The sequence below is a fragment of the Thalassophryne amazonica genome, chromosome 1, assembly GCF_902500255.1.
Source record: "Thalassophryne amazonica chromosome 1, fThaAma1.1, whole genome shotgun sequence".
Classification (NCBI taxonomy): domain Eukaryota; kingdom Metazoa; phylum Chordata; class Actinopteri; order Batrachoidiformes; family Batrachoididae; genus Thalassophryne; species Thalassophryne amazonica.
This window is the reverse complement of record NC_047103.1, coordinates 12,915,112-12,941,911: the sequence shown is the minus strand read 5'-3', so window position 1 is coordinate 12,941,911 and position 26,800 is coordinate 12,915,112. Positions and strand designations below refer to the sequence as shown.

General features: G+C 42.2%; 1 long non-coding RNA gene across 1 annotated transcript in view; it reads left to right on the top strand.

The window, feature by feature from the left end:
• Positions 1–5,739, top strand: part of LOC117518996 — a 29,078-nt gene extending 23,339 nt beyond the window's left edge. The window contains exon 3 of the long non-coding RNA XR_004563137.1: positions 5,729–5,739. This is a non-coding gene — a long non-coding RNA (uncharacterized LOC117518996). The remainder of the gene's footprint in view (positions 1–5,728) is intronic.
• Positions 5,740–26,800: the final 21,061 nt, after the last annotated feature.

The following is a 26,800-nucleotide window of genomic DNA, read 5'->3' as shown; positions in this document are numbered from 1 at the left end:
TTCCTCCTTCATTCCTCCCTCCCCCTCCTTTTTTTGAAGTTTATCTGACACACGATGAATGCAGCAATTTTATCTGAATAGACAAAGGAGCGGTGACATGCAGCCTCTCTCTGACGATTGACCTTGAAGGAGACGAAAGGAAGGAGCAAAAGAAAAAAGGGAGGAGGGAAGAAGAAAGAGGGAAATGGCCATGTTCCTTATTGTCCCTGTCCTTGTGTAATACAGGAAACACTCATTTATCTGCCCATCACAATAATACCAATAAAAGCATTAGAACAGTGTCAATAATAAATAAAAACTATTGACTATAAAACAATAAAAACTATTCATTTAATAATGAATGAATTAATAATTTTGGTCTACAAAATGTGTGACAATTTATTTGTAAAAAATCCAGTGGAATTTCTAACACTCAGAGAAATAAGATAATTTACAGTCCAACACACAATTTTTGTGGTTTGCATTGAGATTAGAGCAACTCTTCATAAATGAGAAACTGGAACCAGCTGGAACCCTGGACAGGCTGCCGGTCTATCACACGGTCAACACGTATATCAACAAATTCATTCACACCCTCACTTATGCTGAAAATAAATTCATACTGGGGTTGACAATCTGGCTGGAGATTGAATCCGGATTGCTTTCTAGCTGGATAGCGTTCAGACCTTTTTTTCAAATCCAGCTCATCCTACACTCGTGTCCAAACTCAATCCAGCTCAAGATGAACGTGATGTGTCTGGAGGTGAGAGTACGGGTGTGTGTGTGTGTGTGTGTGTGTGTGTGTGTGTGTGTGTGTGTGTGTGTGTGTGTGTGTGTATGTATGTATGACATGTGAGCATAGGGTGTGTGTGCGTGTGTAGATCTGGACATGTGAGCATGGGGTGTGTGCGTTTGTAGATCTGGACATGTGAGCATTGGGTGTGTGTGCGTGTGTAGATCTGGACATGTGAGCATAGGGTGTGCATGTGTGCGTGTGGAGATCTGGACATGTGAGCAAGGGGTGTGTGCGTGTGTAGATCAGGACATGTGAGCATAGGGTGTGTGCGTGTGGAGATCTGGACATGTGAGCATGGGGTGTGTACGTGTGGAGCTCTGGACATGTGAGCATAGGGTGTGTGCGTGTGTAGATCTGGACATGTGAGCATGGAGTGTATGTGTGTGTAGATCTGGACATGTGAGCATGGGGTGTGTACGTGTGGAGATCTGGACATGTGAGCATGGGGTGTGTGCATGTGTAGATCTGTACATGTGAGCATAGGGTGTGTGTGCGTGTGTAGATCTGGACATGTGAGCATAGGGTGTGTGCGTGTGGAGATCTGGACATGTGAGCATGGGGTGTGTATGTGTGGAGATGTGGACATGTGAGCATGGGGTGTGTACGTGTGGAGATCTGGACATGTGAGCATATGGTGTGTGCATGTGTAGATCTGGACATGTGAGCATGGGGTGTATGTGTGTGTAGCTCTGGACATGTGAGCATGGGGTGTGTACGTGTGTAGATCTGGACATGTGAGCATGGGGTGTGTACATGTGTAGATCTGGACATGTGAGCATGGGGTGTGTACGTGTGTAGATCTGGACATGTGAGCATGGGGTGTGTGCGTTGTAGATCTGGACATGTGAGCATTGGGTGTGTGTGCATGTGTAGATCTGGACATGTGAGCATAGGGTGTGTGTTTGTAGATCTGGACATGTGAGCATAGGGTGTGTGTGTGTAGATCTGGACATGTGAGCATTGGGTGTGTGTGCATGTGTAGATCTGGACATGTGAGCATAGGGTGTATGTGTGTGCAGATCTGGACATGTGAGCTTAGGGTGTGTGTGTGTGTAGATCTGGACATCTGAGCTTAGGGTGTGTGCGTGTGTAGATCTGGACATGTGAGCATAGGGTGTGTGCGTGTGTAGATCTGGACATGTGAGCATGGGGTGTATGTGTGTGTAGATCTGGACATGTGAGCATGGGGTGTATGTGTGTGTAGATCTGGACATGTGAGCATGGGGTGTATGTGCGTAGATCTGGACATGTGAGCATAGGGTGTATGTGTGTGTAGATCTGGACATGTGAGCATGGGGTGTGTACGTGTGGAGATCTGGACATGTGAGCATGAGGTGTGTACCTGTGGAGATCTGGACATGTGAGCATAGGGTGTGTGCGTGTGTAGATCTGGTCATGTGAGCATGGGGTGTGTGCGTGTGTAGATCTGGACATGTGAGCATGGGGTGTGTGCGTGTGTAGATCTGGTCATGTGAGCATGGGGTGTGTGCGTGTGTAGATCTGGACATGTGAGCATGGGGTGTGTGCGTGTGTAGAGCTGGTCATGTGAGCATGCGGTGTGTGCGTATGTAGATCTGGACATGTGAGCATAGGGTGTGTGCGTGTGTAGATCTGGTCATGTGAGCATGGGGTGTGTGCGTGTGTAGATCTGGACATGTGAGCATGGGGTGTGTACGTGTGGAGATCTGGTCATGTGAGCATGGGGTGTGTACGTGTGGAGATCTGGACATGTGAGCATGGGGTGTGTACGTGTGGAGATCTGGTCATGTGAGCATGGGGTGTGTACGTGTGGAGATCTGGTTATGTGAGCATGGGGTGTGTACGTGTGGAGATCTGGTCATGTGAGCATGGGGTGTGTATGTCATGATCCCAGAGATTGCCGGATTCTAGCCACATTTACTTTCAGATGTCTGCGAATCCCACTCAGATCTGTCTTAAATCCAATTTGCACCATTCAGATATATATATATATATATATATATATATATATATATATATATATATATATATATATATATATATATATATATATAAAAACGTATCTGTACATCTGGCCATGTGAACACGTCACAGTTTGTTCACTTTAAATGAAAAATTAGCACTTGTCCAATACAGGAAAACATAATGGAGTAGCTCTGCTGTTGAAACATGTTTTCCACTTTGTCGGTGAAGCAAAGTTCAAGGTGTCGGTTCAAATGCATGTTGCACCTTGATGGAGGTGTGCACTGTACTGAGTGCTGCTCTGGTTAAATAATCCTTTAAGTAAATGAAATAATAATAACACATACGTTCACCACATGAAATGCATTAATTGAAAATATTTTACTTTGAACTCTCAGATGGAGTGAGTGCAGCATCAGTCTTTGCTCCATCTGCGGCTGTTTGACCCAGAGAGAAACAGCTGCCTGGTGTCACCTGGAGTGCATGTGTTGAGCTTAACGCACTTTGGCACACCTAAACGTCATACGGCTGCACATCCAAGTGGAACAGGGTTGTCTGTGGCCTACAGCTGGCGTCTTCACTCGTGACGGGTTCGTTTCCTGCAGCGTGGACCAGAGCAGCAAACAAATCAATTAAGAGATGTGTTGTGACATCAAGTTACGGCTCAGATATGTCGTCAAAGTCATTCAAACATCAGAGCGAGAGTGATTTGTCAGAACTTTTCAGAAGGTCAAAGTTGAAACCTCAGTAATTCTCTGTGTGAGCCAACTCCATTCAGACATGAGAAAAGAGACGTTACCTCGGCCCGCGAGGTGATGTTTACTCCCATGTTCGTCTTGGGCCAAAAATAACATGAAATTTTGCTTCCTATCTGAATTCAGCAGAAGGAAAATTTCACTTTCTTCAACATTAACACACTTTTCACAGTATTTTGATCCATTTTTCATGAAGCTAGGAAGGTATTCAATAGTGCACTGGTCCCCAAACTGAGGTCTCAGCACCCCTCAGGGGGCGCCAAAGATCACAGGGACACAAGGTTTTCTCTGCTGTGACTGTGTGAAAATTGGAAGTGTACATGTTACATTAAGTTATAATGTCTGACATAGCGGACAGATACATTGGTCAGCAGTATTGGAGTTATAGAGCAGGCAGCTCAGTGGGATAAGGACTTGATGACCAATATAGCAACCTGGGTTCCTTTCCTGGTAACACTACCTGTGTCTGTCCTGGAGCGACGCTTCATCCACCTTGTCTCAGCCCACCCATATAAGTGGGGACCAGTCTTGCCTGGGGAAGTCACCTGCTTTGAACTGGCATCCCATCCACGATGGAGTCATAAACGCTCATCCACTTAATGTCATGGAATTCAGAGGTCACTGACTGGAGCAGCCAATAAATAGAAGATGATTTACAAGATAAACCCCACTGTGATGTCTTGGCAGTGTCTGACGCCATGTAGCTCCAAGTCAACCTATAAATGCGTAAAGAGGTGGAACACAAGCAAAACCTGCGTGACCTGGGTGGAACAAATGAAGCCTGAACATGTCCACCATCTCTGAGTTCCCAAACTAGCTAAGGCTAACAGGCTAATTTTGGTTTGGATGGATTTGTAGAGTGGATGGTACTTTTTATTATAGGAGGCTTGGGTACAGGTATTACTGCATATGATGAGGATATCATTGGTGATATCAACTGCCCAGTCTCACGTTTTTTTTTTTCGTCCTCCCGTCACGAAATGAGTCAAATTTTTGTGATGGGGTTTTTTTTTTAACTCACTATTACTAACCGTACTCCTGCCCCCAACCGTAACCTTAACCATAACCTAATCCTACTCCTTCCCCCAACCCTAACCATAACCACCCCCAAACCCTCCTCCCCTGCGACACTTTTAATTTCGTGCAGCCATCACGGAATGAATTAGAATGAATTTTTGCTGCCGTGACGAAAATGAGGCGCTTTTCGTCACAATATCACGAACCGATAGATTAATATATATTTTGTGCTGCTGAATCAGGACTTGCCGTGAGACTGAATTGGATATCAATAATGCTGTCAAGCTACCCATACATGCAAATGACGAAGGGTGCTTACGTACACACCAAATATTACTAAAAGTTCATTTAACACAAATACTGGAGCACCAACTTCTTAGATGGTCCATTTGTACAATTAACTGCACTGCACAGTAAGCCACATTATCCCTGATATTTGTAATAAAACGCTCAGCAAGGACAAACACGGCTGAGTACCAGGGCTGCTACCCAAACTGTTATGTCACTCCCCCGGGTTTAAATGATTTTTTTCTGTTGTAAAGGTGGATTGACTTGCTTTTGAAGATGGCGTAAAATGGACATTGAAGGAACTGCAGTATTTGGCACTTCCGCACTGGCCGACGCCGTGCGCTAAAGGTCCCGGAGTTTGTCAGTCAAATGGATTAATATCAGCACTTACTGTATACAAGGAAGTGCGACAGAAAAAAAAAAGTTTGAACAAGTGTGACCCTCAAAAGTACCGCTTCACTGCTGTCCATTTGTCAGACAGAAATGTATTAAAGAAGTTACTTCAGCCACTTGGAGAAGTTGCTTAGCAACAACTTTGTACATTTTCAAGGACCTGACAGCAATTTTACGAGGAAGAAAAATAAAGATGTTTTTCAGACTGGTCTGAATTTGAATTACCATTGGAGTGAGGTCACGAAGAAAGAAAAAAAAATCAGAATTTTCAACAAGCGTGACCCTCAAAAGTGCAACTTCAGTGCCGTGCATTTGGAAAACAGAAATTTATTAAATACGTTATTTCAGCCACACTGAGTTTTCACTTTTTTTAGTCCAGTCTGTGAATTAGAATTTGTGTTTGATCGAGGATATACAGCTCTTTCACTGTTCAATGAGCTGTGATGTCATACGAGGGCTGATTGTGATTGTGTGATTTTATTGGCTCACTTTTGAGAGTGGGCGGGGCTTGATGCTTGGCGCTGCAGCTTTTGTGTTGTCGTAACTTTACACACGCCAGGTTAAAGAGGGAACTATTGCAACTAGTTAGTTACCTAGTTTGTGTGGTCATAAGCTGGTGACCATGTGGTGCCTTCGAGCGCCTTGGGGCAACTGTTTGTTGTGATTTGGCGCTATACAAGAAAAAAGTTGATTGATTGATTGATTTAATGTCCTCATCAGAATGAATATATTGTAAAAGTCCCTTTGGCTGTTCCATTTTTTTTTCCACTCGGGGTTGCCACAACAAATCCGAGGTGGTTCTGCATGTTGAATTAGCACAAGTTTTACACCGGATGCCGTTCCTGATGGAACTCCACATTACATGGAGAAATGCGGCAGGGGTGGGGTTTGAACCAGGGAACCTTCACTGAAACGAAGTGCACTAACCACTTGTCCACCACTCCTGCAATGAATTTTTTGTGGAATAATGAAATTCTGAGTTTTATCACAAATGGCCAAACATTGACACACATCACTAAAATTATCCATTTTTTGAAACACGTTTCCCTCATTTAATTCCATTTTCTGTGAATCTGTATTCCTGCCATGTCCCACACGCTTGTCATTATTATTATTAAACCTTTTATTTAACCAGATTAAAGAAGTCAGCTTCGCTCAGTACAATAACTGACTATATTCTGTGAAATTAAAATACTTCTGATCTTTTTGTCCTGCACAAATTCTTTGATAAAACATTCCATTTTGATCATTTATGTTACCCTTTTGTAATATTAAGTATTTTGTATGTGTCTACCTTGTCGTTTCGGGGTAACTGACCTTTTATGTATGTGGTGACATCACAACCAGCATTTTGTCTTTCTAAACTGGAGATGGAAACAACTGTAACAGTAAGTCTCTTCGGCTTCACACTTGTTTTTCCACTTGGAGGCACCACAGCAGATCTATGGACCTACATATTGTTTTAACACAGGTTTTACACTGGATTCCCTTCTGGATGTGTGTTTTCATTACAACAACAACAAAAAATCCTTGTCAAAATATTCCACCACTGTTTGTGGTCTTCTTCGTGTACTTTTGCCTTAAGGTTTTGTCTTACTTGAAGTTTTGCTGCACTGCTCTCGTGATTTCCTGTGGTGTTGCTCTACTGTCCACATCTGTATGCTTCAAGAAAACACACAAATACGTGGCAAACGTAATAAGAGAGGAATCTGTCCATGTCCATATTTAATGTTGAACATAAATGAGGAACATAAATTTAGGAACTCCAGGAGCCTAACACGTTTCTCCGTGTACAACTGGAGTTGCGTCACAAAGGGCAAAAAAGTTTAACTCCACAGAGCCAGGGACAGCTGAAAGGTTTAAAAACAATAAAAATAAAACCTTATTTTTAACACTTTTTGATTTTTTTATTAAACAAAGCAGAGCTGTAAACCAAAGTGAAATTTTGCATCAGCAGTCACACGGCAACATCAAGACCTTCTTTCTTTGGACGCACAAAGACAGGTGTGTTACTCCATCCAGACCGTGATCTGTTAATCTGTTAATGTGAAGAATAATCCCACATCTGGAAGTTTTACTTCTCTGTAATTGCGGAGCTGCTTGTCAGCAGCCCCCTCCCCTCCCTGAGTCTCGCAGAAGAAGAATGACCCGCATTCAGCGGCGAACACCGAGTGACGCGATATCGTTCGGAAGGGATTGGAATTTGTGTTAATTTCACATGACTTAGCTTTTCCAAACCAATTTAGTTTCCGCTGCATTTGTTGGCGCTGCTCGCAATGTGACAACTCTGACGTGCATTTCCACAACAGATGGACAAATGTTTTTCTTTTCTTGGCCCTCTTTCCTACACTTGCCGTTTTTTGAGCAGGATTTCATCTAGACAGGTGCTTCCTGTCCGGACTTCGACATAAAATAAAACACAAGTCCAGATGTGAAATGTGCACGTCTGTTCAGGGAGATGCACTTTATTTCTCTGTGCACGCCGCAGTCTTTTCAAGACAGTTCAAAGAAAGAATGAAGAGAGTAAACGAAGACGCAGAGGAAGATAAAACCGTGGTCATAAAAGAAAATTTACAACCAAAGTCCCGTCATTTGTACAAGATAACTTTCTGCGTATGTACAACTGTAAAAATTCAAGTCCAGTTTACAGACATGATCCAAGTCGACTTTGTCTCTGCACTGCTTCCAGTTGTATCCCCCGCCTGATGCACAAACCACCGGAGATAGATATACATAGATGAGTGCACATCTGTCCGTCTGAACATTTGTCACAATGCGCACTAGTAGCTTGCACCGCATCATGTGGTGTGTTGCTTATGGTGGAAGACGGAGACCTAAATCTCCTAGAACACTGGGGCCAAATCTGGCACATGGGTAGTCGCAGTGGGTGGCACGATCACTGTATTGTAGCAACAGTGAACCAATTTGTGTATGAAAAATGTCATATTTTGGCTTTTATAGCCTTTATTACTTCAGCTATATAGGCACACAAAACTTTGACAGAACCTACAGTTACTCCACGGCACCTACTCAATATCCGATGAATTCTTCAGCTTTGTATATGTTGTCCAGTAATCAATGTTTTACTTTAACTTCCTGCAGTATTTTAAGGAGAATGTCACTTTTTTCCCACTAATTTGGGAGGTTCTGTGACTTACACTCCAATGTGACATATACAGAGAAATCACTTCATAATAATAATTATTATTATATGGTATGTGATTTTGCCAACTTCTTATTGGCCCATTCGCCACTTTCTGAGCTGTACCACATGCCGAGTTGACCACTGGTGGAGCAGAGTAGGCCGCGCGTGTGAAACGAATACACCTTGCATGCAGCGTAGCGCTAGCTAATCGAGTGACGCCTTCTATCGATAACGACCTATCAAATAATGCGATACAACGGCTATTTTGGCTGTCAGTTTGTTGACAAGATGGCAGAAGACAGGTTTGCGTCTGTTAGCGACGCTGACTAAACAAATTTTACATGAGTACAAGTACGTCACTGAAAAGGGACATGTGCCCAACTTTGAAACGTATGACAGACGGATGCTTGACGGAGTACTCGGTCGATTTTACGCAGAAGCTAGACAGGCGAATGGCGAATTTATAAGAAAACAAGCCTGATGACTCTTCGTCACAGACTTAACAGGCATCTCCAGTCAATCGATGGCATGCCAGTTGGTGCAGTATGACAGTAATAATACAGAGTTTAAGCTTGAGATAGATTTTTCAGTTTTAGTATGTTTGACAAACTCCCAATTTTCTTGTTTACCATATAATAAAGCAGTTATAGACTTTTGATGAGGTGTACCCGTGATTATTCGGACCTTGTCAGGATGGGGTTCACCGAGGCCTGCGGACCTGACCAGGTCCACATAATCACGGGTACACCTTATCAAAAGTCTGTAATTGTATATTATTACTAATAATACTAGCTGTGTGATAGACTGGCGTTCTGTCCAGGATGTACCCCGCCTTTCGCCCTATGACTGCTGGGCTCCAGCACCCCTGTGACTCTTGACTGGTGTAAGCAGGTATCGAAAATGAATGAATGAATGAATGAATGATGGTAAGCAGTATGGTGGCTTAGTGGTTAGCACTGTTGCCTCACAACAAGTAGATCATGGTATTGCATCCCCTTTTGTAGACTTTCTGTGTGGAGTTTGCGTGTTCTCCCCGTGTTTGGGTGGGTTCTCTGCGGGTGTTCTGGCTTCCTCCCACATCCAAAGACATGCAGGTCAGGTAGATTGAAAACTTTAAATTGGCTATAGGTGTGTGTTGGTGTAAATGTGTTTGTCTGTATGTGGCTCTGTGACAGACTGGCGTCCTGTCCAGGGTGACCATGACTACTTGGATAGGCTATAGAAAATCAAATCTTTAATATGGACTTTTTTTTTAATGAAGCACCTTAACCCCTTAACGCCTGAATTTATATAGCTGTATATAAAAAAATATTTTGTGTGTGTTTTTGCCTTTAAGTAGATGGTAAATAATGTTGAGATTATTAATTTCACTTTTGCACAAAAAATAAATAGTAACCCAGTGACCTGGGATTGCCTCAAGGTATTTCTTCAGGTTCTTCTTCATCAGGCCTGTTGCTCCCACCACAACTGGGATGATATTGACGTCTTTCAATGACCATGTTGTTCGTAGGTCATTTTTCAGGTCTTGGTATTTCGAGATCTTTCCCCTTTCAGCTCGATTCAGACCGTAGTCATTGGGGACTGTCACATCAATGATTTTGGCTGTTTTCTCTTGCTTGTTCCAGATGACAATATCAGGTTTGATTGCACCTCCTTCAGTGTGTCTTCCTGCTGGGATCTCTTTGTCATACAAGACCGTTACTTCTCCGTTGGATGAGACTGGAGCTGGCTCGTGCTCCCAGACATGTTCTTTGACTTCCATCTCCAGTTCCTTGCAGACCTTCCAGTGGAGATATTGACAGATCTTGTTGTGTCTGGATGATGCCCATCTGCCATGAGGATCTGGCATGCTGAAGTTAGATGGTTTACACTCTCAACAACTGTATGACAGAATCAGCATTTATCATTCTGTGAGATCCCTGCCATTTTTTTGAAGCCATTTGTTAGAAGTCCCTGATCTTGTGCTCCAGTCAGAATTCTTTCTCCATCAAAACCAAGTTTTCCATTTTTTAGCCACTGCATTGATCCAACTTTGTCAATGTATTCCTTTTCGAGTTCTTCTTGGAAACGTCCGGCTCTTTTGTGCTGTTTCCATCTTTCCACTCGATGTTTTCCTTCTCTTTTGCTGTATTGTTCTCTGGTCTGTCTTGCAAGTTTTGTTGCAGGCATGAGACTGTTGCTTTTTCTCTCTTGTATAAGTTCTCCGCCAAATTGTTTTGCCAGTTTAGTGATTGAGGTCCGTTCAGTTATGGCCTCATGGTGTTGTGTGACCGTTTTTACGATTTCTTCTTCAGAGCTCTTTAAGTACTGTCCAATACTTACTATTGATGCTCTGTAGGCTTGGTTGATTTCAGTGAGACCCATAAAGCCTTCTCTGCGAGGGAGATATATTCTGTCCATGCACTGATTTCTGTATGTGATTTTGTGGAGGGTGAGCATTTTCCTGGTTTTTGTGTCCAATTTATTAAGCTCACATTGTGGCCAGTTCACTATGCCAAACCCATAGGTCACCACTGGTATTGCAAACTGGTTTATGGCTGTGATCTTGTTTTTTGGTGTCACCTGTGTTTTGCAGATCTTTTTTAAGCGGTTTAGGTATTCTTTTGTTGTTTTTGTTCTCATTTTCTTGTGCTCAATTGTATTACTTTGTTCAATTCCCAAGTATTAGTATGTGGAGTCTGCAGCCAGATCTTCAATGTAGCTCCCTTCATCCAATTGTATGTTTTCGTTTTTTGTCTTTTTTCCTTTTGTCATTGTGCATTTTGAGCATTTATCCAGTCCAAATTCCATGCCAATGTCTTTTGAGAACTTATGGACAGTTTCCACGAGCTGCCTGAGTCCGTTTTTTGTGTTGGCATAGATTTTCAAATCGTCCATGAACAACAGATGGTTCACAAGTTTTTGGATTTCCTTTCCTTTGTCTTTACTTAAGTCATATCCGATGTCATGCTCCTTCAGGATCTTGCTGAGCGGGTCCATGATTAAGCAGAATAAGAGAGGCGAAAGGCTGTCTCCCTGAAGTATCCCTCTCTGAACTCGTACGTCTGGGATTGTTATTTGTCCCTCTGTGTGATTGAGGGTGATGGTGGTGTTCCACTTGTTCATTTGTGCTCTCAGGAAAGATCTTATTTCCTCATTGATGTTATAGAGTTCTAAGCACCTCATGATCCAGGAGTGTGGTACACTGTCAAATGACTTTTTGTAGTCAATCCAAGCCATGCTGAGGTTCCTCTGCCTTGTTTTGCAGTTCTCCAGGATAACTTTGTCAGTAACTGGTCTTTAGTTCCTAATCTTCTTTTGGAACATCCTTTCTGTTCATTTTCCAGGTAGCCACCAGTGTCAAGATGTTCATAAATGGCATCAGTTATGATTCCTGTCAGCCTTTTGTACGTTGTTGTTAGGCAGCAGATGGGTCTGTACTTGTTGGGAAGCTGTGTATCCTTGGTCTTTGGAATTAGGCTTGTGTTCCCTGTCGTTAGCCAGTCTGGTGTGTCCTCTTCTCCGTTCAATATTTTTGTGAAAGCCACAGCATAATGTTGGTGTAATGCTGTCAGTCTTTTCAGCCAAAAATTTGGGATTTTGTCGATGCCAGGTGCCTTGAAGTTACTGTATTCACTCATTTTCTTTCTGATCTCCTCTTCAGTGATTACAATTGCTGGTATTTGTTGTTTGTCTTTGTTTTTCTGTTGTATTTTTTCAATCCACTCAGCCTCTTGGTGTTGTTTTGGGTCTTCAAAGAGTGGTCTCCAGAATTTTTCAATTTCCTCTCTCTCAGGTGGCTGTTGTACTTCTATTGTGTCGTTTGCCAGCTTTCTGTACACTAGTCTGGAATTTTTTGCAAATAGTTTGTTTGTCTGTTTTGCTTGTATTTTCTTGTCTTTGTTCCTAATTTGTGCTGTGAAAGCTTTTACTAAGGCTTGATGCTCAGCCAGCCTTCCACCTAGCAGTTTGTCTTCAACATTGTATTTTCTTTTAATGCGATTTATTTTTTTAAGAAGATTCTTTTTGTGGTTCTTGTTTCCCAAAAATGTGGCCATTTGGGAGATCTCTGCTCTTAGGCGACTGATTTTTTGTTGTAATTTCTTTTTCCATCGTGGCATGGTATTCTTTTTCTTATTTGTGGTGCCGTTTCTCTCCAAATCTTGTGGGGCTAATTTACTTTGTATGTACCATGCCGCTCCATAATTTACGGAATTTAATTCTGTCAATGTGGCTCCTTTTGGGACCAATTTGGTCAGTCCTATGTTAACTTTTTGCAGGATATTTTTGAATTTTGTATTCTCCTTTAGTTTAGTCAGCTTTGGGCGCTCTTTCATGTCCATTTTTCTTGTTTCTTCAATCTTATTTTCCAATTCCTCTTCTAGTTCCTGCTGTTCTGTCTGTGTGCACCTGTATATTATTTTGTAGATGAGCTGGTGAACTGTTCATTTTTTCGGGGAGCAGTGTGTTGCTGGTTTTTTCGGGGGGCAGTGAGTTGCTCGTTTTTTCGGGGGGTAGTGAGTTGCTCGTTTTTTCGGGGAGCAGTGAGTTGCTCGTTTTTTCGGGCGGCAGTGAGTTGCTCGTTTTTTCGGGGGGCAGTGAGTTGTTCATTTTTTCGGGGGGCAGTGAGTTGCTCGTTTTTTCGGGGGACAGTAAATGGTTCGTTTTTCCGGGAGGCAGTGAATGGTTAGTTTTTTCGGGGTGCAGTGAATGGTTAGTTTTTTTGGGAGGGAGTGAATGGTTTGTTTTTTCGGGAGGCAGTGAGTTGTTCGTTTTTTCAGGGGGCAGTGAATGGTTATTTTTTTTGGGAGGCAGTGAATGGTTTGTTTTTTCGGGGGGCAGTGGATGGTTTGTTTTTTCGGGGATGTACTTTTTTTGAGGGCAATCATTTTTTGGTGGTGTAATGGGTTGCGTCAGAGGGCAAATGCCGTCTCTTATCATTTGCTCAACCTCCTGTTGCATCGTTTTTATTTCATTATCCGAGAAATGTTTTTGTTTGATAAAGTTTGATTTTTGGGTTGTGAGATTCTTATATGTGATGTCTTTCTTATTTGGGCAGTGGTGGTGGAATATTTTTTGCCATTCTTTAGATCTTTTTGTCTGGTTTTTGGGGTATTTTATTTTGGCATATTCCTTTGCCCATAACAGTATCCACTGTTCCTCCCTCTTCCACTGACTCCTTTTAAACTGGAGTTGCTTCCGTTTATCCATCAACTGATAATCTTTTATTGCTTCCTTTTGGGCTTCTTCTTTTATTTTTTTTCGATTCCAGTTTTGCGGTTGTGGTGGCTTCTTTCTTTTGTGGTGGTAAATCCGCTTCTTTTATGCGTTCCTCAAATACTGTCTTTTTCTTTCTGCCCCACTTATCATGCCTTGAGTAAGTGAAGCAGTGAAAGATCTTTTTTTTCTCATCAATGGCCCAATTTACTGTGGCGTAGTTTCGTCTGTTTCTTCTGGTCCATTGATGTTGTTGTTGCTGGAGTCCAGGATCAGAACTATGCTGATCTGGTGGATTATCCAGCCGAGTGTTCTTCTGTTCAGTTCCAGAACTGTCTGAACTCCTGCCACTGGTACCTGGTTGTAAATGACTCTTTGGACCTGAGTTGCTGGCTGGTTGTGGTCCTCCATCGTCCTCTCCATCAGCTTCTGCTGTCAGTGTTCTGTGTATAGATGAGCTGCTGGCTACAGGCTCAGCCTCTGTGCTCTCATCACTTGGGCTTTGATGAAGCTGTGATGACTCTGGTTTTTCATCATCATTTTCACTCTTCACAGGGACGGCAGTGAAACCAAACTTGGTGAGATCTGCCTCCTCCAGCTGCTGAAGCTGCTCTCCCTGCTGACTTATCCACAGCTTCTCTTCTTCTTTAACGTCCTCCTGGTCAACACTCAGATTCCATTCCTGGTGTTCAGGGAGCGTTTCTTCTTTAATCACCAACAACGGCTGCATGTCTCTTTTGTTCTCTTCTTTTAAATGACTCATTTCTTCTCCCTGTCTATGATCATTCCTTCATCAGCAGGTGTCCGCTGTAGTTTCAATGTGTCCCCCAGCTGCTGGACTTCAGATGTGTTTGTAGAAAGAGAGGACAGGAGTGGCTGCAGTCCTCGGACAGGCAGGACAGTGTGTTGTGGCTTTGTGTGGTGGTGAGGTGGTTGCTGTTGGAACTTCTGTTGTTGCTTGACCCGATCCTCTTCAGCCCCATTTTCATACTTTGTCAACACCCGGCAGATTTCATCCTTTGCGTTTCTGTAGCTCCATTCCGACATGGTGTTTAAGGAGTCCCGGACATAGGCTGTGAAGGCGTTCCTAGCTGTGCTGGGGTGCTGCTCTTTACACTTTTGCAGTTCTTCCATGCGGGCCCGACTCTCCTCCGCTTGTTCCTGCATTAGCAGTAACATTCGGTCCATCTCGCCTTCTTTGATACTTCGCCTTCTTGGACCAGCTGAAGTGGAAGTCCTCGGTTCACCTTCAGAGTCTACGTCCGCGGCCTCCTGTGCAGCAGCAGCTTCAGCAGCATCCAAGATGCCTGAGTGCTCAAGGATAACAGCCTCCACACTTGGATGCCATGATGAACCATTGCCAGTTTGTCCAGATTTTATCATCATCATCATCATCCCTTTGCCCTTCTTGATGAGTCGAGTGTTCGTGTCACGGACGCTCTTAAACACGGTGGCCGACAGGTTCAGCTCTTCTGTTCTCTTCTTTTAAATGGCACATTTCTTCTTCCTGGTCTGTGATCATTCCTTCAGCAGGTGTTCACTGTAGTTTCAACATATCCCTCAGCTGCTGGACTCCAGAAATGTTTGTAGAAAGACCTCTTCATGAAGGAATTCTACTTTAAAAGCAGCGTTGTTGGAGCCAAAAATAACTGGTCCTAATGTGACCGAAGCTAACAGTGTGTGTGTGTGTGTTTCCGTTTCCAAATTACTGAACTTTGGCTTTTAAAGCATCACTCAGATGCCTTTCTCATTTCTACCTTTCTGACTGATGAAGAGCTCTGACTGTGGGCATTGTGTGTTTTAAACGCTGCCTGTTTACTCCAGACTAATTCCTCCACACATTTCTTAAGTTGCGTTCATTGTATTTTCAAACATGTAGTTTCACTTAGCTCAGATACTGAGTCGTGTAATACAAAGAAAAGATCAAATTTTTTGCCCTTCTGTCAGTTAACGGAGATAAAAAAAAATACTATAAAATCTTTTTTTGTGTGTGTGTGTGTGTGTGTGTGTGTGTGTGTCTGTTTTGACATCTCATGCCTTGCATAAACATGTTTTTACAGCATAGTCTTGGATTCAGAAGTGGTGGTGGGGTCGCCATCCACCATTGTTGTTACTCTGTAATAATACCTCTGGGCATGAATGGAGAACCTGTTATGGGGCACTCTTATATTTGACCCTTTGCAATTTTGATCTCACCTGGGTAATTCCAGAACCCACCTACATACTGTATGTGTTAGATGTTTGGTGCAAACCTGAGTGAAAATGAAGTTGTTCACCTTTGTCCCCAATGACGCTGACTAACCTTCATGGATATACCACATTTGGTACACATCAACAAAAGGACCTGAGAGGAATAGGCCAACAAATAGACAGGCAGATATGACCTTAACCCCATATCTCTCTCAAGTTCAATGAAAATCGAAGAGAAAAAAAATTTGACCCAACTGACTTGACCCCGATTATTTGACCTTTGGAAAATTTTACTTATCAAGATGCCACATATCAAGGTTAGTGGAAATTGCCCAAAGGACATCCATCTGTCCAACCATTCAATTTCTGTACCCTTCTAGAGGTGGGTGTACACCCTGGACAGACCGGCAGTCTATCACAGGGCTGACATGTTAACAGACAGCCACATTCACACGCTCACTCACACCTTCACCTCAATTTAGAGTCACCAATTCACCAAGCGGGCATGTCTTTGGAAGAAGGTGAAAGCCAGAGGACCCAGGGAGAACCCTTGTTGCTGCTAATCCACAGTGCTGCCCAGCAAATGGACAGACAAAGAGGGGAGGTGATGGTTAGGGGAGGTGATGGTCTAGTGGTTAAGGTGTTGGGCTTGAGACCAGAAGATCCTGGGTTCAAATCCCCGCCTGACTGGAAAAGGCAAGGTCTTTAATCCCCTATTGCTCCCGGTGTGTAGTGAGCGCCTCGTATGGCAGCACCCTGACATCGAATGTCAGGCAATGAATGTGAGGCATTATTGTAAAGCACTTTGAGCATCTGATGCAGATGGAAAAGCGCTATATAAATGCAGTCCATTTACAAACCTCGAAGTAGTAGTGGAACAAATACACACAAACAAGCGTTTCTCAAACACTAGCATGATTATTAATTATTATTATTAATGCTTATTATGGAATAGCGTGAAGGTGCTGAGGGCTGTAGCAGAGTACTTGTTGTCACATGTAGCTTGACAGGAGCTTGTTTTTCAGTATTTTTTTCCTTGTCCGAAGCCTAGGTCTGGTGGCAACCAAGACCCCTCCTGCTCATTGGACATCCCAGACTGGACACAACTCTATGTAAATATATGAAAATTGAGAAGGGGGGAAAAAGAGCATGGATGGGTGATGGGGGACACGGTGCCCCCCAGTTTCTACGCCTATGCATGTCTTCTCTGTTCCCAAATACCACTCCTTTACTCATCTTCTTTCCATTGATTTCCACAAATTTACTCCCCCCCCATTAACTTATTTCGTTGAGTGGCTTGTACGCTTCCGTTCCCAGCACATTCTGGCCAGCGTGTCCGGCTGATGTGGTCCTGTGGGTTATTTATACAGGGAAGGAATAAGGGAGAGTAGAAGGACAGGTGCTGTGGCAGGCAGCTGGGTTAATCTCATCTGTGCTCTGTCAGCCTCCTCGCAAAAAAACTTTAAAAAGTGTCATGTTGACTCGCTGTAACAGTGTGACACTCCACAGACACAGGAAGAACAAGTGGGAGGAAGCAGATACTGAGACAGTGCAGGGATGAAAGCGACATGAGGGATGGAAATTGGAAGTGTTGACAAAAACGACAATGGTTGACATTAGAGCGGAATCGCCTCACTCTTGTTTGTCGTCCCCGGCTACAACATTAAAATCATTCCCTGTTAATACATCTATTCTGCGCTCGTGAAAAGCTCCCTAAGTGTCACGATAAAGGTGGAGGTGGTTTGTGAGGTCGGCCGAGGAGCGCTTTACGAGACGTGCTTCACTGATATATGGCTCGCCGAGACTCCATTAAAACGCTGGACCTGCGCCATTTGGGAAAATGGAGGTCACTCATGCTGGGGTCACATGGCATCTATAAAATCAAACTTTTTCTTAATATCTGCTCGTATATCACCATTTTCTTCCCTGTTTTTTTTTTTCTTTTTTTTTTTTTGAATCTTAAACAATAGTGTTGCGGTGGACGAGGATGATCGTTTTTCAGAAAGTGTGCAGCAGGGTGAGGCTCGCTTTTTGATAAATGCGCCATATCAGATCTGCAGAGAGGCGTAAGAGGAAGTGTGCCGCGAGCGCACTGAGATATATGAGCACAGGTTTGTAAAGACGTGGTTTGGATTCTTATGCTCGTCACCAGCTGTTTTCACACTAGCGTGAAACCTGGACCTGACGTCCAGGTGACGTCTCAGACTCTGGACTGCCTGGTTTCACACGTAGCACTAATGAAATCTGTCTAATGACGCCTTTAATCTTGATCTGTTCATGTAAGCATACTGTTTGGTTTTCCTGCTCTGATTTCAGAAATTGAACACAGACTGATGTTTTCTCACTTTCAAGTGACAGCTGTTGCAGTTTGTGCCAAATATATAGAAGGTTTTGGGTTTGTGTTGTATAGTTTCTGATTTTTTTATTGCCTCATGAGTTCCTCTAATTAGTCACCATGTTGTTTTGTTTGTTTTGTTTCACCCCATTTTTTTTTACCTTTATTTTACCAGGAAAAGTCGCATTGATATTAAAAACTTCTTTTGCAAAGGAGTCCTGGCCAAGAGGCAGCAAAAGTTACACAACAATTACAGTTAAAGTCACACAATTAAAATGGCAACTTAATTAAGAAAAACAGTTACAATTTAACCTTGAAGGAGGCGTGTTTGGATCTGAAAACTTTTTCAACTTTTTCACTTTGGTCAAAATTGTAATAATAATCTTGACACTAATCTTGATAATAATCTGTCGGATGCAGCATGGTGGCTTAGTGGTTAGCACTGTTGCCTCACAGCAAGAAGGTCATAGGTTCAATTTCCACCTGTGGCCTTTCTGTATGTTCTCCCCGTGTTTGCATGGGTTCCCTCCAGATGCTCCGGCTTCCTCCCACATCCAAAGACATGCATGTTAGGTGGATTGGAAACTTTAAATTGTCCGTAGGCGTTTGTGCGGGTGTGAATCTGTTTGTTTGTTCGACAGACTGGCGCCCTGTCTTGGGTGTACCCCACCTCATGCCCTATGAATGCTGGGATAGGCTCCAGCCCCCCGTGACCCTTAATTGGAGTAAGCGGTTGAAGATCAGTGTGTGAGCATGTGGACCTTTTGGTAAAAATAAAACAATAATAAAACTAAATTTTGGCATAAGAACAATTCAGTGAATGCTGAGCCATTTTTGTCAAGCATTCACACAATGAAACATGGATCCCATTTAATAATAAATCAATTATTTCATCAAAATCACACATATCAGTGATTTCTCTACAGACCAAACTTACGTAGTTAGGGCTAACAAAGCCTGAATGCTCCTGGCTCTCTGAACCCCGGCGTGATTTTAATAGTCTTGAAGGAAAGGGAATTATTTTCAAAAAGACACATTTTCAAAAACTTTTGTGTAGTTGTCATTCAGTGTAAATCAATCAGAGTTTCATTATTATTATTTATGGTTTCTGTGAATGGTCATGTTACCTCAAGAGCAAAATGACCTAATATTTCAAAATATTGCAGTTTCAATTTATTTTCATTTATGTATCGCAAATCACAACAAATCTGCCTCAAGACGCTTCACACAAGTAAGTCTAATCTTACCAAACCCCTGAGCAAGCACACAGGCAACAGTGGTAAGGAAAGGAAGGATCCCTCTGATGATACTGAGGATATTTTAATTTAAAAAGGCTATATTTTAAACATTTACAATATTTTCACGCCACAAATATTCAGCCTACCGTTGCTATAACTATCACAAAGCGCCCCCCCCCCAGTGGCAGGGGGGCTAAAATGATCCTTTGCTGTCTGTTATCCAATCAATAGCAGACACACAATTAAAAGGTTATCTTAATGACATTTAACCTTTGCATTTGTGTTGAAAAGTGAAATATTCCAAAATTAACTGCATAATATTCAAGTTATGTTTGTTTAACAATCACTGAATTTTTAAACTTGGATAAGTTTTTATGCCATAAAACAATAAAACCATGTAATAATTTAAGGGGTTGAGAACTGTGCTTTTGTTACAGTAAAAAAACATTTGAAAGTAATTCTCTCAGCTCAGGCTTTATGTTATATTTATTTCAAGATTAATATGTGTGTGTCTCAAAACTCAAAACATAAAAACAGATTATAAAACAACTGCCTTTTTGTAAAAAGACTTTCTGAAGACCGCATCTGTTTTTTTAAGTAAATGCAATGTTTTTTTCAACCACAGGTGACCACGAGTGAAAACGAGGGAGAGGCCAAAGAGACTTACTTTTAGGACCACAGTAAAGTTTTCTTAGCATTTGCATTTTTAAGATGGTCATTTGAGCTCCCAATCTTCGAACATTCCACTTTATCACACCACAATTACTTGAGAGTTGTTTGATGATTCTACTGTATTTATCACCATGAGCTTAAAGTTTGTATCATAGCTTCTAATCAGTGTCCGGTTAATTTATGCAACATTTGAGAAGTGGTATTACCTCCGCCAAGGAGGTTATGTTTTCGGTCGAGTTTGTTTGTTTGTTTGTCTGTCTGTCTGTTTGTCAGCAAGATAACTCAAAACGTTTTGAACGGATTTTGATGGAATTTTGTGGAGTGGTTGGAAATGACAAGAGGAACAAGTGATTCAATTTTGGTGGTGATCCGGATCATGATTCAGATCCAGGAATTTTTTAAACGATTCTTCACCATTGCGGGATATGGGGAATTTTGACATTCTAGTTTCTAACTCCACAAAAACAAGGCAGAAAGTCTTGAAAAAAATTAGGGTGTAACATAGTCAAATGTTCTATCAAACAACAAAGTTTGGTGATGATCGGATCCGGATTCCGGATCTGGTGATCCAGAATATGCAAAAATATAGGGAAAATAGAAAATGTGTCAGTGTGAGGTGATAAATGAAGGTAGATGCACAACTAACACCAAATTGTAGCTGAATCTGTACTGATTCAGTAAGGTGTCATCAGATTTGATGTAGCTTCAAATGTTATGGAGCTAGATCCAGAAGAAAACCGCCATTACTGAAAAATCGTTTTTATACAATAACGTTTGAACTAATAAAGACATAAAAGTGATTCCAAGTTCTAGTGGTATGTTTTCATGGTCAAGGATGTCAAATATAAAGGAAAGAAAAGTGTATGTATCATAGTTTTGGTTGTAACACTGAATTGTTGAATAGATCACTGTGCCAAGGAGGGAATCTCTTTAGGGTCAGTGACACTATGGCCTTGTGTAGCACATGCAACACTTAAAAAATAGTTCTATTTCAGAATTTACTGTTATTTATTTAGAGAAGTGTTTCATAAATGTTAAAAAATTCATATATTTGCAGTTTAGTTGAATAATAAATTGAATTTTGTCTCTTATTTGTTTTTGTCTATAAGCACATGCAATATCAATATCAGTGCTCAGATGACAGTAGCTTCTGGGAAAGGTGCAAGTTGCAATAAACTGTGATGCCAAGTGCTAAGGATACATGCTATCCAGTCACAGCAGATGAAACTTTTTTTTACTACTGAGCAGACATCATTGTTAGACTTTTTTAGGTTCAATGATTCCATGGCGTGAGATGTTATGGCGTCAGTGACCCCATGGCCTTGGCGGAGGTTTGCACTCTCTGAGTGCTTCTAGTTTTCAGTATGATCACATTATCGCTCCATCTTGCAGCACTGTAAGCTAGTTAGAAGGGCAGATTGCTTCAATCTGAGGGAAAGAAACTCCTATCATTTTTGGTGCCACCTACTTTTGCAGATGTATATGATATGTAAAAGTTTAGACCCTGAATATGAGACATTCCCATTATTTTCAGGTTTGTGCTGGGTTTTGTCCAATCTGTGTGCCATGGCAAATACCGATCCCAGACTAATGACTTAGTACCACAGCAACAGAATGAAAACTTTCCAACATCTTTGATATCCAAACATGACAACTCATTTCTGAGTTGAAGATGAAGGTGTGAAAGCAGCCATGCTCAATTTCTCATTTTGTCATCCTCTCCATGTAATATAATTAAAATGACCACATTTTCTCACCCACCTTACACTTCTAATTGTCTCTGTCTGTCGTGGGCTCATTCCACTGTTCAGTGTTTCTCATTCACACTTTGTTACACTCATAAACCGATCCCCTTCCACTCCTGTCTCTCGTCATATTGTAAACCCTTAAAACCCCAGAAATATGTCATTTCCCATCTCCCTCCTCCTCCTCTCTGCTTCTCCCCTCCTTATCTTCATGTCTCTTTAAGCTGGAGTCTGTCTATCCATGGTGCCCATGTTCCCCAGGGCAGCATTTCCAGGCTTCATTTGTTTGAGGGCTTTCTAATCTGGGGACTGGGACAACCTCAGTCCACCGTGCCCTCGTCAATCATCCCTGCCGAGGAGCAGAGAGGAGGTGAAGAAGCAGTGGAGAGGAGGAAGAAGACTGGAGGTGATGGCATGATTAGTTATCTGTCCTCGCTCTCACCCACCCGCCACATTGCCAGCGACTACCACTCCCTCCATCTTCCCTCCTCTCTCTTCTTCCCGTTCTCTCGCCCTCTTTTCCCCACTGTCTTATCTCTCTTTTTCCTGACACCTGAGTGCCAGCCTGTAGCGTCGGCTGTCCCTGTGTCCGTCCGCCTATTTATCTGTCTGTCTGATTGTCCGACCTCAGCCCCGATGGTGGTCCCTTTTGTGTCGGCGGACAAATGAGGATGACCTTTTTTTGTAAAACAGACACCTGTGGAGAGGGATGAAACGGCAGGTGTTTAAATTAACAACAGAGAGAAGAAAAGGAGAGGGAGGTCATTTCAAACAGAGAGAGAGGGACTGTGTCAACTTTTTGAAGTTGTAGTAATTATAGAACACTGTTTGCGTCAAACTAGCATGACCACTGCTCGATAATAAAGTCCCCTACCTGGTTGGCAGCTATTGATGAACAGTGGTGGAGCGGTGAGGAGCAGACCTCTTGAACGTGGCCTGGACCCATCAGTATGGGTGCATGAATTATAAATGGCATTGACAGTGGAGGCCATAAGAATAGACAGAGTATTATTGCACATGAAGGTCCATTCTGATTGAGATCATTTTTTATTTCAGGGGGCTCACAAAAGGCCAGGAGACTCTTGATGAATATTCTAAAAGGGCACATGGCTAAGATGGGCTTGATGGCAGGCTTTGATTTCTGGCTAATAGCCACTTCAAACAGGGTCACGCGGCCTGGTTACACAGGAGGAAGAGGGGCCAGTGTCCTAACATTTCATCCTACCTATCGCGACATCTTACCATGGCTTAGTGCGCATGCACACAACACAACAGAAAAACATCATTTTGCAGGAGAGTATTCATTGTTTTCCACTTTATTAAAGTTAATACTTGATTTCAGTTGAATTTACTTATTGTCCGTGACTCGTTTTTGATTGATATTCTCTGTATTAGCATACTTGTGTAAGCATGATGTTAGCTTTGTGGACCTTGTGGGTTTGGTGTCACCAATAAAGTTGTGTTTAGATTTATCCTGCACTCCAATTTTGCTGGTTTTACATCATTCAAAATAGCAGATACTGCCTAAAGGATGAATTTATACCTATTGTAAGCCACTTGACAGATGTGTCTATAAATTCAGCGTACAGTAGGACGTTTCGACAAAGTAGCATGGTTCATCAGAACACCAGGACATGAGACATCCATAAAGGGGGACTTGCAAGTCACGTTATGCCTTTTTCAAAATGGAGTTTAAGCTAAGTTTTGAAAACACTTCTATCAGAGCTACACAGTTAAAGATTTTTTAACCTTTATTTAAGCACATCAGCTGGTCAACTAATTTGGAAGTGCTCAGAGGTTTTCCAAGTATGAAGCATTTAGAAATAAATGTTACATGGTTGTTTTTAATCTGGTTAAGTTCACGAACAATAAAATATCTGAACAAATTTCTATAAAATTAGACATTTTCATATATAGTAGTATGGGGCCAGATGATACTACTTATTTCCACTTACAGGCCCTATGTAATTGATAATCAATCAATCAATCAACTTTTTTCTTGTATAGCGCCAAATCACAACAAACAGTTGCCCCAAGGCGCTCCACATTGCAAGGCAAGGCCATACAATAATTATGAAACACAGTCTACGTCTAAAGCAACATAACCAAGGGATGGTCCAGGGTCACCCGATCCAGCCCTAACTATAAGCTTGAGCAAAAAGGAAAGTTTTAAGCCTAATCTTAAAAGTAGAGAGGGTGCCATCAGATTACATATTCTTAAGATGTCTTGCTAACATGCAGACAAATACAAATGAAAACTCCTTCATGAAATTGTAGCAACCAAGCAATGTAACAAGCTAAATATGCTAGTCCTCCGTCTGACAGTGTTTTATCAGTCCATCTGTGGTTTATCAGTCCAACTAGCTTGGCATATGCTAGCCCTCTGTATGACAGTGGTTTACTAGTCACACTAGCATGACATATGCTAGCCCTCTGTATGACAGTGGTTTACTAGTCACACTAGCATGACATATGCTAGCCCTCTGTATGACAGTGGTTTACCAGTCACAATAGCATGACATATGCTAGCCCTCTGTATGACAGTGGTTTACCAGTCACACTAGCATGACATATGCTAGCCCTCTGTATGACAGTGGTTTGCCAGTCACACTACCTTGGCAGACGCTAGCCCTCTGTATGACAGTGGTTTACCAGTCACATTAGCTTAGCAGACGTTAGCCCTCTGTATGACAGTGATTTACCAGGACAACTACCTTGGCATATGCTAGCCCTCTGTATGACAGTGGTTTACCAGTCACACTAGCATAACATATGCTAGCCCTCTGTATGACAGTGGTTTACCAGTCACACTAGCATAACATATGCTAGCCCTCTGTATGACAGTGGTTTACCAGTCACAGTAGCATGACATATGCTAGCCCTCTGTATGACAGTGGTTTACCAGTCACACTAGCATAACATATGCTAGCCCTCTGTATGACAGTGGTTTACCAGTCACAGTAGCATGACATATGCTAGCCCTCTGTATGGCAGTGGTTTACCAGTCACAATAGCATGACATATGCTAGCCCTCTGTATGACAGTGGTTTACCAGTCACACTAGCATGACATATGCTAGCCCTCTGTATGACAGTGGTTTACCAGTCACAATAGCATGACATATGCTAGCCCTCTGTATGACAGTGGTTTGCCAGTCACACTACCTTGGCAGATGCTAGCCCTCTGTATGACAGTGGTTTGCCAGTCACACTACCTTGGCAGATGCTAGCCCTCTGTATGACAGTGGTTTACCAGTCACACTAGCATGACATATGCTAGCCCTCTGTATGACAGTGGTTTGCCAGTCACACTACCTTGGCAGATGCTAGCCCTCTGTATGACAGTGGTTTACCAGTCACATTAGCTTAGCAGATGCTAGCCCTCTGTATGACAGTGATTTACCAGTCACACTAGCATAACATATGCTAGCCCTCTGTATGACAGTGGTTTGCCAGTCACAATAGCTTGACATATGCTATCAATCAATCAATTTTTTTATATAGCGCCAAATCACAACAAACAGTTGCCCCAAGGCGCTTTATATTGTAAGGCAAGGCCATACAATAATTATGTAAAACCCCAACGGTCAAAACGACCCCCTGTGAGCAAGCACTTGGCTACAGTGGGAAGGAAAAACTCCCTTTTAACAGGAAGAAACCTCCAGCAGAACCAGGCTCAGGGAGGGGCAGTCTTCTGCTGGGACTGGTTGGGGCTGAGGGAGAGAACCAGGAAAAAGACATGCTGTGGAGGGGAGCAGAGATCGATCACTAATGATTAAATGCAGAGTGGTGCATACAGAGCAAAAAGAGAAAGAAACAGTGCATCATGGGAACCCCCCAGCAGTCTACGTCTATAGCAGCATAACTAAGGGATGGTTCAGGGTCACCTGATCCAGCCCTAACTATAAGCTTGAGCAAAAAGGAAAGTTTTAAGCCTAATCTTAAAAGTAGAGAGGGTGTCTGTCTCCCTGATCTGAATTGGGAGCTGGTTCCACAGGAGAGGAGCCTGAAAGCTGAAGGCTCTGCCTCCCATTCTACTCTTACAAACCCTAGGAACTACAAGTAAGCCTGCAGTCTGAGAGCGAAGCGCTCTATTGGGGTGATATGGTACTACGAGGTCCCTAAGATAAGATGGGACCTGATTATTCAAAACCTTATAAATAAGAAGAAGAATTTTAAATTCTATTCTAGAATTAACAGGAAGCCAATGAAGAGAGGCCAATATGGGTGAGATATGCTCTCTCCTTCTAGTCCCCGTCAGTACTCTAGCTGCAGCATTTTGAATTAACTGAAGGCTTTTTAGGGAACTTTTAGGACAACCTGATAATAATGAATTACAATAGTCCAGCCTAGAGGAAATAAATGCATGAATTAGTTTTTCAGCATCACTCTGAGACAAGACCTTTCTGATTTTAAAGATATTGCATAAATGCAAAAAAGCAGTCCTACATATTTGTTTAATATGCGCTTTGAATGACATATCCTGATCAAAAATGACTCCAAGATTTCTCACAGTATTACTAGAGGTCAGGGTAATGCCATCCAGAGTAAGGATCTGGTTAGACACCATGTTTCTAAGATTTGTGGGGCCAAGTACAATAACTTCAGTTTTATCTGAGTTTAAAAGCAGGAAATTAGAGGTCATCCATGTCTTTATGTCTGTAAGACAATCCTGCAGTTTAGCTAATTGGTGTGTGTCCTCTGGCTTCATGGATAGATAAAGCTGGGTATCATCTGCGTAACAATGAAAATTTAAGCAATACCGTCTAATAATACTGCCTAAGGGAAGCATGTATAAAGTGAATAAAATTGGTCCTAGCACAGAACCTTGTGGAACTCCATAATTAACTTTAGTCTGTGAAGAAGATTCCCCATTTACATGAACAAATTGTAATCTATTAGACAAATATGATTCAAACCACCGCAGCGCAGTGCCTTTAATACCTATGGCATGCTCTAATCTCTGTAATAAAATTTTATGGTCAACAGTATCAAAAGCAGCACTGAGGTCTAACAGAACAAGCACAGAGATGAGTCCACTGTCCGAGGCCATAAGAAGATCATTTGTAACCTTCACTAATGCTGTTTCTGTACTATGATGAATTCTAAAA